Source organism: Magallana gigas, chromosome 3 (assembly GCF_963853765.1).
Source record: "Magallana gigas chromosome 3, xbMagGiga1.1, whole genome shotgun sequence".
In the NCBI taxonomy this organism is placed as follows: Eukaryota; Metazoa; Mollusca; class Bivalvia; order Ostreida; family Ostreidae; genus Magallana; species Magallana gigas.
This window is the reverse complement of record NC_088855.1, coordinates 46,480,712-46,494,459: the sequence shown is the minus strand read 5'-3', so window position 1 is coordinate 46,494,459 and position 13,748 is coordinate 46,480,712.

The following is a 13,748-nucleotide window of genomic DNA, read 5'->3' as shown; positions in this document are numbered from 1 at the left end:
TATGAATGTAAGAATTAAGGTCGAACCCTTTTTATACATGTACATAACAAGAAATTGTAGGATAAATTGTGGCAATTTGCCTTCAAAGTATGAATTTATTATAATATAGCATTTCTTAACCTTTATAACCCCATCTTTACTAAGTTATGTTCACAACATTCATTCAAGTCACAACAAAAAAGAAAATGTTAACATTGTTGAATTGTGTCTTATATAAACCGCACTAAGTTCATTAACTATTTCGAGACTTCGGCTACAATGACAACAAAGGCTTCACGGACTGCACTCACACACGTCTGATTTACTCTCTTGTAATTTATATCTTTTATTAATTATAATCTCGGCTGGTTCTGCTTTTAAGGTACATGTACATGTATATCACGACCAAGGTATGACGAGATATAACCTTCCAAATATGGAAGAATTTGATGTTCTCTCCATGCAACATACTAATCGACAATTAAGATAAATTATGCATTTTTACGCACATTATACATATTTATTATGTAATTAGATTAGAGATTGAAAAAAGATATCAAATTATAGACAATAAGCTGTTTTCTTTGGTGTTTCACCAAATAAAGCATTTTATAGTTGAAGTAAAAGCTGGTCGTTGATCACAGTTGACAATGTTTGTGATTGACAGTTATCCGATTGACAGACAGGGATAACTCTGGGTAGCGCCATCTGAATGGGGTCGCTAACCTTAACCGTATAGATCAGTGCCTTTAGTTATTAATATGACTGTCATATTGATGTAATTTACTCGTATAACTTTGACGTACAAAAGGTGCAGTTATTAATGAGTTTATTTATAAATTTTAGAAATAACTTTGAATTTCATTCAGTCATTTCAATTTTGAGATACCTGTATGTTATACTTAGAGGCTCCTCTGTAAAATGAAAAGGAAAAAAAAAAAAAACAAAAAGGGTGACTGTTCTGACTACCCAGTATAGTACAACATCTCAGAACTTTTAAATGTGTACAATATTAGCATAGATGTTTTCTGGGTTTTTTGTGTTTTTTTTGAATAAAAATTACCATTTCACGATTCGTTTCTTGCATCAAATATAACACAGCATTGATTTCTTGCAATTTCATATTTGCTGAAAAATAAAGCAAACACATTAACAACTGTTACAGGGTCAGTATATATTCGGAAGGATGTTGAATAATATAAATAAATGACTCAAGTTTTCCTACCGGTGGATTTTTAGTCCCACCCATTCGTGATATGATTAACGTAAACAAATGGTGTAATGAAGCAAATCAGTGTTAATTTCGAGGACACTAGGTTCACTTATAGTCATGTCAACAAATAGGCCTAGTTGTATCCCAAAATTTGTATTGTCTTTTTTACATGTCATAAATATAAGTTTATTTGAGTCCTCTTATTCCAATGAATATATATTGTAAATCCATTGAAAGTGCATAGTAAACACAATTTACACTGTGCAAAAGAATTATTTAAAGAAAACAACAATCAATTACAAAAACTTTTCCTGCAGAACTACCCCTAATTTTGATTGCGAAGAAATATGACGTCAAACAAACTATTTACCTAATAAATTATACCCACTGCGCTCAGCTGTTGAAAACAATGAATGTCTATCCACACAGAATCTAGCATTTTAATATTTATCTTAAACTAATTTTCACAATATATCAAAAACAAGCAAGATAAGGATTGAAATATTAAATGTAATCGTATCAGTGAAAGAAAAGTCAAGCTGCACACCCTTAGATATCAATTAACACAAGCACCTACTTGCAGGTGCCCGCTGTGATGAATGCTTGTTTGTAGGGACTCGCTAACCGGTGTCGCCGACTATCCCCCTTTTCCATTGTGTTTATTACGCTGCTTTTGATGGGAGGGATTTATCCATCAAGTTCAAAGTAACAACATAATTTAGCAGTTTCTTCAGTTTATTAATGTGAGTGTAGCTGGTGCCTTTGGTAAATGTCTGCGACATGATAAAGAGTTATCAATTATTCCAGCAATGCCTTGGTTGCGTTTCTTTTGGTTTATATCACAGGTAGCATATTGAGCTAGTCCTTGCTTGCACCCTGTTCTTCTAATTTAATACATGCTCTTTTCGTATACCAACAAGAGTACAAGCTCCGACAAAATCACATCCTAGGAATGCATTGGATTTGGCGGCTTTTACAATTTGTTGAAGTTCTCTTTGTAACGTTTTTAAGACTGATTGTTTTTTGTGTTTCGTTGGTTGAAAAGATCAAATATCAAGTATATGACGCAAGTAATAAAAATTCTACAAGTAATTTTTCTTTTGACAAAAGTAAAACAGATGGCAGTGACAGTGATGTGTTCTATGTCACTTCAGCTTGCCACTTAATTAAGTTCTCAAACTTAAAGTCAGTTTTTAAAAAAGGTCGGTTACAACAGAAACATTGAGTTATTTTTGTTTTTTCCCTCAGAGGGAGGTCTACTGCATAATGCAACGGCGTACGAAGTTTTCCCAATTCTTCATCGTTGTAAATGTCTATATAGTGTAATGAATCATTATATGCTAATACTGTATCTAAAAAAAACCAAAAGAATAAAATTATATGATTAATTTGTTTCGATTAATTATTGTTGAATTAAAAGGATCTTTGGTAGTGTTATTTCTCAAGCTATTGATAATTAATGTATCATTTAACCCTTTTGAAATTTTCTATATTTAATTTAGTTTTTTAATTTTCCATCTCTCTATGATTAATTTTCTCATTTGTTTGTTATAACCATTTCTTGCAAGCCATTTCTTCAATATTTCTCTACATTAACTAATCAGAAACTCGCATATACATAGTATCAAAGTAAAAAAAAACCCACAAAACTTTGCAAGAAAGAGGAGAATTAAGCCGTGTTCATGGGTAGGAGATCATGTAGTGGGGTGAGTAGGCGTACGTTTACATTAATGTTTGAAATAAAATTTTACAATGCAAGGAAACTCAAGTCATACGGGACATTTGACTGCAATGTAAAGGAGGCTGGATGGTCAACAATTGACTCATCAGAACACCTTAAGGTGGCATGGGACACCTCCATATTGTGACGTATATCCTGTCGAAATAAACAATAAAATCAAGTATAATTCATTCCCAAAATTATCACCCAACAGAGTACCGCAATGGGTTAGAGCTTTAACTACTAATCTGTAAGTCATGAGCTCGCTTCCCGCTAGAGCTTTTCATACTTTTTACCTTACCAAAAAGTTTTAAGGTATCCGATCCATATTAGGACATAATTTTTCTAACTCTGAATATCCATAATTTATAATGCTCTGATATTAATTCAAAGCTTTTTAGAGTAGAAAAAGATTTACCGAGATAAATTTTCAGAAATATTACTAACTTAGCAGTTATTAATTAATGAAGATTGCATTAAGGCCTATGGGGACAAGCATATATTTTAAAATAAAAAAGTAAATACTAGGAATATCAATATATGCTTTGGTTAAAAGATGAATTTAATCATTAGGAATATAAAAACAATTAAAAATAAATTTTATACCATATACATTTTTATAGAATTGATTTTTATAGATTAAAATCAAAGAGGGACAACTCTTCAAGAACAGGAAAAGGTCATTTATTAGGACACATTCCACTCCTACCTACTGATACTTAAACATGAAAATCATGTCCAAGTATACTGAGTATTAAGCCCATACATATCTGTTATGCAGATCCATTGAATCTGGGGCTATTATGTGTTGGATACCTTAAAACACATGTTATTTGTCAAATATTGCAAAATTTGAAAATTCTAAAGAAAATAAAGTATTTTAAAGGTATATGTGTCGTATGTTTTGGTGAATAACATTACTAAGATCAGATTATTTGCTTCATGACTTTATTTAAATATAGGACTTTCACATAAGCTAAGCCGTCTAAGCAATCGCATAACGAAGATACGAGAAATAAAAAAGAAATATTTTATTTTTTTATTTGCCGTAAAAAATAGAACAGATTTGAATAACCCCGCCTTAAATGGGTCACGTGACATCAATCAAATTAGCTCTGTCCATCAACAACAATGGTGACGACGAGAAGGAGGGGAAGACTGTTAAGTTTAACAGATTTGGCAAGAAAAGAAAAAAGAAATAGAGAACATAGGGGAGATCGTAATCGAAGACCACGTAGATTCACGGAATAGGAAGTAAAGCCGAATTAAACTTCAATCATGACGTTGTAGGGGTTTTGCTAGTCAGGTTCGTGCTCCATGTGTTCCACATGTTCCATGTCTTTACTTTATTAGTTATAAACCACAAGTGGATTGTCGTAAAGAGAAATTTTGAATAAAGAATCATGACAAAAACACTTTCAGTAATATTACATGCATCCCCCAGGGAGGGGGTATTTACTCCGTTTACCGTGTCGATGACGCTAAAATCTTGATTACACATAATTAACAATTTATATCGGTCTACATTAATGAAGATAAGAATAATAATGCTTCGAGTATCATCCGAGACAAGACTATTATGTTATTTAAGAAATAAAAAAAAACGTGATTCTAAACTGTTCTTCCATCGTGTTTTCAATGTTGGGTGTTCCTGTACTCATGCGCAGTGGCGCTATAAATGGCGGATCACATTTTAAAATATTCACCAGACGTTAAGCAAAGTTTGGAGACAAATAACTTAGGACAGAACATGTTTAATGGGTCCACAGTTGGGGAAACGTCCAAGTATACGAAACATGATGATTTTTTTTCTCTTAAACTCGTGTCAAAAATTTTACTCCAAATACGGCACACATACCTTTAAATGTAATGTACTTTTATCCACATTTATATCAACAGGTGTCCCGTACCACCTTAAAATTTAAACATGGGTATGGTTTTTTAAACTTTAAAGTATTATTGGAAGATGAACTAATATTTCATTTTTTTTTGGGGGGGGGGGGTTGTTTGCTTACGTACTATGAAGTGACATACAGGTGGGATTTCCTTTAATGAGTTCCCCCTGTATGCCCACATGTTTATAATTTTGATAAAATTCAGGGAAATAAAATTATCACTTTTATCCACATAATGATTCTGTCTGATCATAGAACGGATGTTTCTCATGTATAGTCAGTCGTGTCACGATATCATTGCTAGACTGTTAAATTAAGATTATAATTTTTTGCATCTGAAAGGCTACAGGAAATTAGACTACCGATATATGAATGTACAGACTTGTTTTCAAAGCTTATGAAAAGAAAAACAACTTTTAAAATCAGAATGCATGTCCAGTTAGAAAAGTTTATACAATTGTGCATGTGTGTGCGCGCGTGTCGGTTTTGAAATCGTAAGATAATAAATTAATGTTCTATGAAGAGTATAAATTGACCTCGTGAAACATATGCATACAAGTAGGACGCATGCCAGAAAAAAAATCATCGTAAAAGACACAAAATACCTTCATAGTTTTATCATTTATTAAAGATCGTCATATGTTATAAATGTTATCTGTTTTGCAAAGACAGATACAGATATAATTATAATGAATGAATCGATAAATCATTTTTAAAAATTCTTAAACTTGAACATTATCATTCTAAAAATGCACTACAGTTAACCAAGAAATAAGTTGATTTTCAAGCAAACAGGTTGTATTATTTGATGTTACAATCAAACACGGCTAACTCCAAAGCTTTGACGTTTCAACACTACTGTGTGTAAGCGAAGAAAACGCACTAAAGGTACAATTGTGTTCATATTTCAAAATATAGTAACTATCTCGTAATTTTCCGTCTTTCTTGCTCTTACGATATTGTTGATCTGCTTAAAGAAAAAAGAATTCCTGAACAATTTCATCGCAGAAACTCAGGTAAATATATGCGAAACATACCCTGGTTGTCCGACTATGGAGCAATTTACCGGTAGGCGGGGGTACAAGTTTTCAGAGTTTTTTGTATTTTTTCGAGTCAGAAGTAAAATAAGGAGAACATGACACCGTTGAAGCAGGATTTACAACAATAACTGTCTTTTGCAGGAAAGTTATATACTTAGAAAAGCAAATGAACAATCTTTCTTTAAAAGAATTATTGTTTCATACGTATACACTCCATGAGATGAGAAGATTTTTTAGGTAGAAAACAGAGCCGAGCTAGGCTGATATATTTCCAGTTCTACATATATATAATGAAATATAACCGAGAGTACATGTACTGCGGCAAAGAAATCGTCTTGACAAAAAATTAGATTAAAAGATGTAAATTTGATTTCATACGATCTTTCTCTTTCTCTTTCCTTCTTCCTTCCCTTTTATTATAGACAAAAAAAACCGCACAGAATGAACTTTCCTTGGGAAGTTTGTGTTTGATGCATAAACTTATGTAAATCCTGATGCGCCTTTTGTGTTTAGTACATACTAAACATTCACCCACTGCAAAACCCTTTGTATAAATTGTTTGCTTAGAAATCATACGTCGTTGAGAGTTGAGTGATAAACGAGAACAGGAAAGTCTGGTGCAGAAAGGGCGGGTCGGTTCATAAAGTTCATAAAAATTAGGTGAAATTGGTAAATTTTAGATAAAATGAAAATTTATAAACTTCGTCCGGGAGACTTCCCTTCCGATACATTTTTTTTTCTTCTGAGGTTTTAGAGATACGTTTCTCCTACTATGTTATTTTATTTGGCTCTGTTAAAACATAAAAAAAGTGCACCATCTATCATCCTTTTCATCTTATTTACTTTCTTTCTCGACTTTTTCTTCCGACATGTCACATTGAATTCATTTCAGATAGATCAGACAAAGTGTCAATCCGGACATGACGTCAACGTTACGCGCCATTAAAAGCAGTAAAGCGTGACCTCATTTAAGCTTCACATTGTGAAAGTTGATTCCATTTAAAAGGAATAAATTCTATTAATCTTGACAGCTGGTTTGTTTTAAACTACTTCATTATTTGTATAACCTACATGGTTTGATGCATACTTTCAATAACACATTTTGTCAGTTTAATTTGTTCTTCCGAAAAAAAAAAGTTACGTCAGTAAAGAAAAGCTGCTTCATTTGTAAGATAAAAATGGCATCAGTTAATTCTCATTACAAGCAAAATTATTTTCCGCTGTTTATTTTGTGATTTACATTGCATTCTGTTGTGGATCAGATTCTATTTGATGAATTTCTATTTAATACAATTGCTACATTCTAAACTTCATGCAGTAAAAGAAAATAGCTTTCATTTCGGTTTATGTTACAAACGAATTGCAAGATGAAGTTCTGCAAATAAAGTTGAAACATTTGCCCGTTTGGTGGATTAGGAAGAAAGTCTTACTCTGAGTAAAGCGTTTGACAACTCCAGGTTTCACCTAGCTGCACAATATCGAAAGCACAATCGTTTAGATATCAACTGATATTGCGAAATTCCCTTTTGTAAAAATCTTTGTTCGAAGGAATCTATAGCAGTTATAAATAATTTGATTTGATGTACATGATTTGGCATATACTTGAATTTATTTGGAAGTTTATGAGTCATGATTGATTTTTTTTTCTCCAAAATAAGTTGTATTAAAGGGAAGAGTTTTTTGTTGTTTTTTTCCAAAGATTTTACAATTACCACCCTTTTTTACATTTTTTTTGGTTAGATATATAGATTTATAATATTCTTAAGATAAATCTTAAAATTCTACTCTATTAAAATAAAGTGAGACGGAAGAAAAAAAACCCAACTCTTCATACCAGGGATCATTTATTTAATATACTATATAAGTACATTGTACATTATTGAGCTTTCAAATCTTTTAAAATTATTTCACATTGGACATTTAAGGTTTATCAAACTTCGGTGACCTTTTTAACAGGTCAAAAGGTCATATTTTTGACGTTGCATTGTTCATTGCATGCGCTTATGGTTTGACGACTGTAATATCACACACATGAAAAATAATAATTATAAGTAATAGCATAAATCTATATGATTTGACTTTCTCAAACAATAAACAGAATGTTAAAGAGTTTATCGGGGTATGAACTTGGTTGGTGGCTAAATCTTCTCAGAAGCCCTTCGGGCCTCACGGATTTGAACACAAAACCATGCAAGTTCGTATCCCGTTGAACTTTTTAACATTTCTGATTATTTCTTTGATATTACAGAAATGACGTTTTACTCATATGTAGGTTCATATAAGGAAATATATTTGCAAATGTAAATATTTAAAGATATGTTGTTTATCAGGGCATCGCTTGACATCCGGAGATAACCCCAAATAAAAATGTATATCTGTCTGTTAATCTGGGTCTTTTTTCATTTACTTATTTTCCACAATGAGGATGAGAGAACACTTGAAATTCATTGTCCTGCTTTTACTTCCACAAATAATTGGAATGCAAGGTAGTAAAAGGACCATCTGGCGACACACAGGATGAATTATTAATACACTGAAAATTTTGTTTCATATTGACGCTGCATGTTTTATTTTCAAATCCCAGGATCTGTATCAGATGATGAAGAATCCATGTTTGATGGTTCTGGCTCTGGCTCTGGCTCTGGCTGCTTCGAGGTGACCGCTGTACCCGGGCTTTGTGACGTAGGTTTTAAAAACGTGTTATTGGTCTTTATCAGTTCACATATGTATTGGCGAAATAGAACATGAGGAACTATTTAAGATTTTTTCAGATATCAGAAAAAAAATCACTCTCAGTTTTAAACCAAATACTGTCTTTGAAAAGGGATCAGCGTAGAATAGGGAATTCTTAGGCTATGTGTACTCAGCTTTTGTACCCCCTAAACGGCAAATTCAGTATGTAAAGTTTTTTAATACTTTAAAAAGATTAAGTGAAAAATGAATCATAATTACTGCCAATATGAAAATTGTTGTTTTACAAATATTTACATTATTTACAACATACTTGTAAAATGGGATAGTTTCTTTGACGATCTCTTAAGATAAGATACATTTCGATCAATCCTTCTATCTTTAAGCTTTCGGCTTTAAAAACTTTCTTCTGTAGTGATTTGTTTTAAAAAATTGAAGTTCTTAAAAACATTGTTATTCAGTGCAGCAGACTCTGCACTCAATTCCATGTGTTAAGTTTAGATTGCTGTATTTCAAATAAAATTTAGTTGCACCTTAATTGAAATAAAAGCAAAGGCATTCAGATTTCAATTTTAACATTTGTGAAACATGCTGCCTAATCCATTTATGTAAATATATATTTGCATAATAAAATATGTTCAAATCAAATCAATATAAACAATATGAATTTTGAGAAACAATTTACAATGTACCGGTATGTCTTACATTTTATAGCGCAAAAGTGTCGTCTTTCTAATGAAAATTGCATCAGATTCCTTTACATCTTTTGCTTTAAACCTATCTACTTTTGTTTCGTGGTCACGAAAGATGGTGAAAATCAATTTTTAGTGTACGGTCCTGTACGACTGCCTGGAGACCTGTTCCCGATCACAGTGTGAATCCACTCTTGGGGACTGCTTCACTAGATTCGACGGAACAGGGGGATGTGACGGTAGGTCGAACGAAAGAGACTCTATATACAGTTGTACTATTGTACTGTCGCGTGTAAATTTTGAATTTACCGGGTGGCAGTAGATACATAAATTTCACCTGGTATATATATTCAAATTTCAGTACCCTATGTAACATTCCTGGTATTAGATTGGTTGGTATTAAAATAAATTTAGCACGTGAATGATAGAGATGCATTTCCGAAGTAGATTACTTGTAAAACTTAAAATGTAAATCCGGACAACTGAATCAGCTGAATAGTATTTATGCTTTATAATTTGAACTCTCTCATCATCAGTTGTCTTAGATTGTCAGATTGTGATACCCTAAGAATATATATACGAATAAAATTAATACTTTTTTATACTAATACATATTTAATTAAGCAGATTGATATTTGCTGGTTTCTTTTTTTTTTAGGTGAAACAAATTCTACCAATATCTCGAATAAACCACCAAATGGTATGTATCTATGTAAAAAAAAAAATTGAAGTTTTTTATGATAATAATGTTGATAAATAAAATTTTTTTAAATTATTATACTTTCGTGTTAAATACTGTAATCTGATTGGTTTAAACGCCGTTGATAATCCGTTCTATTACCCTCAAGCAACACGCTTGGCAACGGGTAAAGTAACGATTTGTTATATGCGCCTAAATTATGCGCGTACGGTTCGCCGTAGAATTCACGTAATTTCTATATAAAAGCAATAAAATTTCTCTAAAATTAAGACATTCAATAATAATAATTAATAAATAGTGCCTGTTTGGGAGAATAACAGTTGAAATTGACACCCCTCGAAACCATTGTCAACCTCCGCTTCGCATCGGTTGACAATGGTTTTCTCGCGTTGTCGGCACTATACATATAAAGTTTTCTTTCCCAAACAGATAACATGTGTATGATTTAATATCAAGCTTTATATATATATATCATAAAATTTAAATTCTGACAATTTGAAATTTTTTTCAAAGTTCGTTAATTTTTGGATATTATCAATGCACTTTAAAATAATCTTCATCGATTGTCGTGAATTATGATATTTTAAGAAAATATTTCCGTATAAAGTTAATACTTATTACATAGATAATCAAGTAGTTTGATATTAATTTACTGATATCATTTTTTAGGTGAAACGAAATCCACCAACACTTTGAATAAACCACCAAATAGTATGTATGTTAAAAAAAATAAATAGCAAACATCATTAGTATCTCGAAAAGATAATAAACAAAAAGGATTTTTGTTGTGAATAGTCACTCACAGAGTAAGAGATAACCGAGTAAAACACTTTGTATATATAACATTATACTTTTTATGTTAGTAGCTTTTCCAATAGTAGGTCTCTACAATTGATTAATACTAAACCCTTAGTTACAAAAATTATTAAAATTTTTTTTAAAATCCCAACTGACTTTAAAAACGACAATTTTTTTTTAAATAAAATTAGACAAATGATGAAAAAAGTTACAGTTAAAGAGTTAACTGGGGACCAATATGTAATGACAGTTACATTGGGGACACAGTAGTTTTCTGTGTGATTCTTTGGAGAATAGATGGAGTGTTCTGGAGTAACACTGGACCATATTATATCATCAATCAAAGGAATTTCATTTGAGTGTCACTGGAGTTTATTGGGGGAATGTAAAGTATCATTGGAATTTGTTAAGGTTCATTGGGGTGGGGAGAGGCACATATTTCAGTTTTTTTTATATTTAACTTTCATTTTATAGATCTTCATGATTCAGCAATTGTTTCCCAAACGTCTTGGTTTGTAGTTGCAGTGAGCGCTTTGGCCGCCTTAGTTGGTTTGCTTTGAGGTATGTGAAATGTTTAATTGACTTAGTTTTAGGTATTGATAAAAGATGCCCATACTCGATTTTTAAGGATACTTTTGATAACAGAAAACTGAAATCTATTATTCCCTCTTTTTCATCCTATCTACTGGCTTTGCTATGATCGGTATCTTGTTAATAAAAAATTCAAAAATATGTTTTAAAACCCATATACTAGTATTTGTGTGCGCTTTTGTGTTAATTCAAATACATTCAAGAATTATTAAGAAAACACGATTTTGCAGCAGAGAAATCCATGTTAAAAAGATAATGGCATTGTGATGAATTCCCTGGTTTTTAATTATTTTTAATTCAGCAGGATACTAGTATGGTACTTCATATGCAGTTTATTTACAAAGCTTTAAATTGACTTGACTACTTAAAGGGGCATGCTCACGATTTTGGTAAAAAATTATTATTTCGATTTTATTGTTTACATTGCTTCAGAAAGAAATTTTTTAGTAGGCAACCAAAACTTGAGTGTCATTCGTTGAGTTATAAGCGTATGGTGTCTGGATAGGGCCATTTGCGTTAGCGCGACATCGCGTTCAGATAAACAAGACATCGCGCTAACACACAACACGCCGTCGCGCTAACGCAACTTTGCACAACACGCCGTCGCGCTAACACACAACACGCCGTCGCGCTAACGCAACTTTGCACAACACGCCGTCGCGCTAACACACAACACGCCGTCGCGCTAACGCAACTTTGCACAACACGCCGTCGCGCTAACACACAACACGCCGTCGCGCCAACACACAACACGCCGTCCCGCTAACACAACTTTGCACAACACGCCGTCGTGCTAACGCAACTTTGCAAGTTTCACAGTCTAGTAGGAAGTCGTGTCCGGAAATATCAGACTGCGCATGCTTAAATATGTAGGCATGCACGCAAGCATGGATGAAAAATAAATAAAATGTACTTTGAAATATATATATTATTTTCATTTATTATCAATGCATATGAATAAAAATATAGTTACTAGTGTGTCACTGTATAAGGATATGAATTATTATAAAATCTACCAATTGATCCATTAACCTTAAATATTTGATAAAATTCATTAAATCAACAATAATATATTCATGACATATAGGCGTCGGAACCGGGGGGGGGGGGGGGGGGGGGGGGGGAAGTCCCCCCCCCCCCCCCCTTCTTTTTTTTGATAAGTAATACCTCACCATTAGGAACATAGCAGAATATAGGGTTCAACCCCCCCCCCCCCCCCCCCACACACACACTTTTTATCGCAGGAAACATAATTGTTCCGTAATGTACGTTTGAAAGATTTAGAAGTTGGAGTAAAAGGCATAACCCCCACCCCCCACGGATTAGGATTTCATGATTTTGGGAATTAGGTTTTTTTCTCTCAATATTTCTGAGGATTAGTCTAGCCCCCCACTTTTAATTTGCTTCCGACGCCAGTGTGACATGTTATATACCTGTAATTTTACATTTTAAAATTTCTTTGCTTTGGTAATATACAGAGCACCTAATATGAATTTGTGACATGTACATGTTATAAATATATCATTGCTGAATTAATTAATTACATCAAATATTTAAGCTAAATTTATCAATTGGTAGATTTATTAATAATTTATATGCACTCTAGCATATCCTTATACAGTGACATACTAGTAACTTTATTTTTATTCATATGTATTGATAATAATTGAAAATAATATATGTATTTCAAAGTACATTTTATTTATTTTTCATCCATGCTTGCATGCAGGCCTACAAATTTCAGCATGCGCAGTCTAATATTTCCGGACACGACTTCCTACTAGACTGTGAAACTTGCAAAGTTGCGTTGGCGCGACGGCGTGTTGTGCAAAGTTGTGTTAGCGCGACGGCGTGTTGTGTGTTAGCGAGATAGTGTATTGTGTGTTAGCGCGATGGCATGTTGTGCAAAGTTGTGTTAACGCGACGGCGTGTAGTCTCGTTCAACCAGACGCTCGGCTGTCTCCGTAAAACTCCGACGAGCAGAGAGTCTGCTCGTCGGAGTTTTACGGAGACAGCCGAGCGTCTGGTTGAACGAGACTAGACGGCGTGTTGTGTGTTAGCGCGACGGCGTGTTGTGCAAAGTTGCGTTAGCGCGACGGCGTGTTGTGTGTTAGCGCGATGTCTCGTTTATCTGAACGCGATGTCGCGCTAACGCAAATGACCCTATCCGTACACCATATAAGCGAGTTACAGAACTTACAATTCTTTGCTTTGTTAACAATATGTTTACATTTTGGATGTTGAAGAGAAAATTCCAGTTTAAGACTTAAAATAAATGTGTTTAACTTTAAGAATTGTTTATTTTTGCTTAAAATTAATAAGAAAATTGACAATTTAGTTTGATAAAGACTTTTGCTGGTATTTTGAACAAAAGCAGGGCACGAGCCTTGTTTACATTACAAAGTATTGTGAGCCCTGTATCTTGCTTA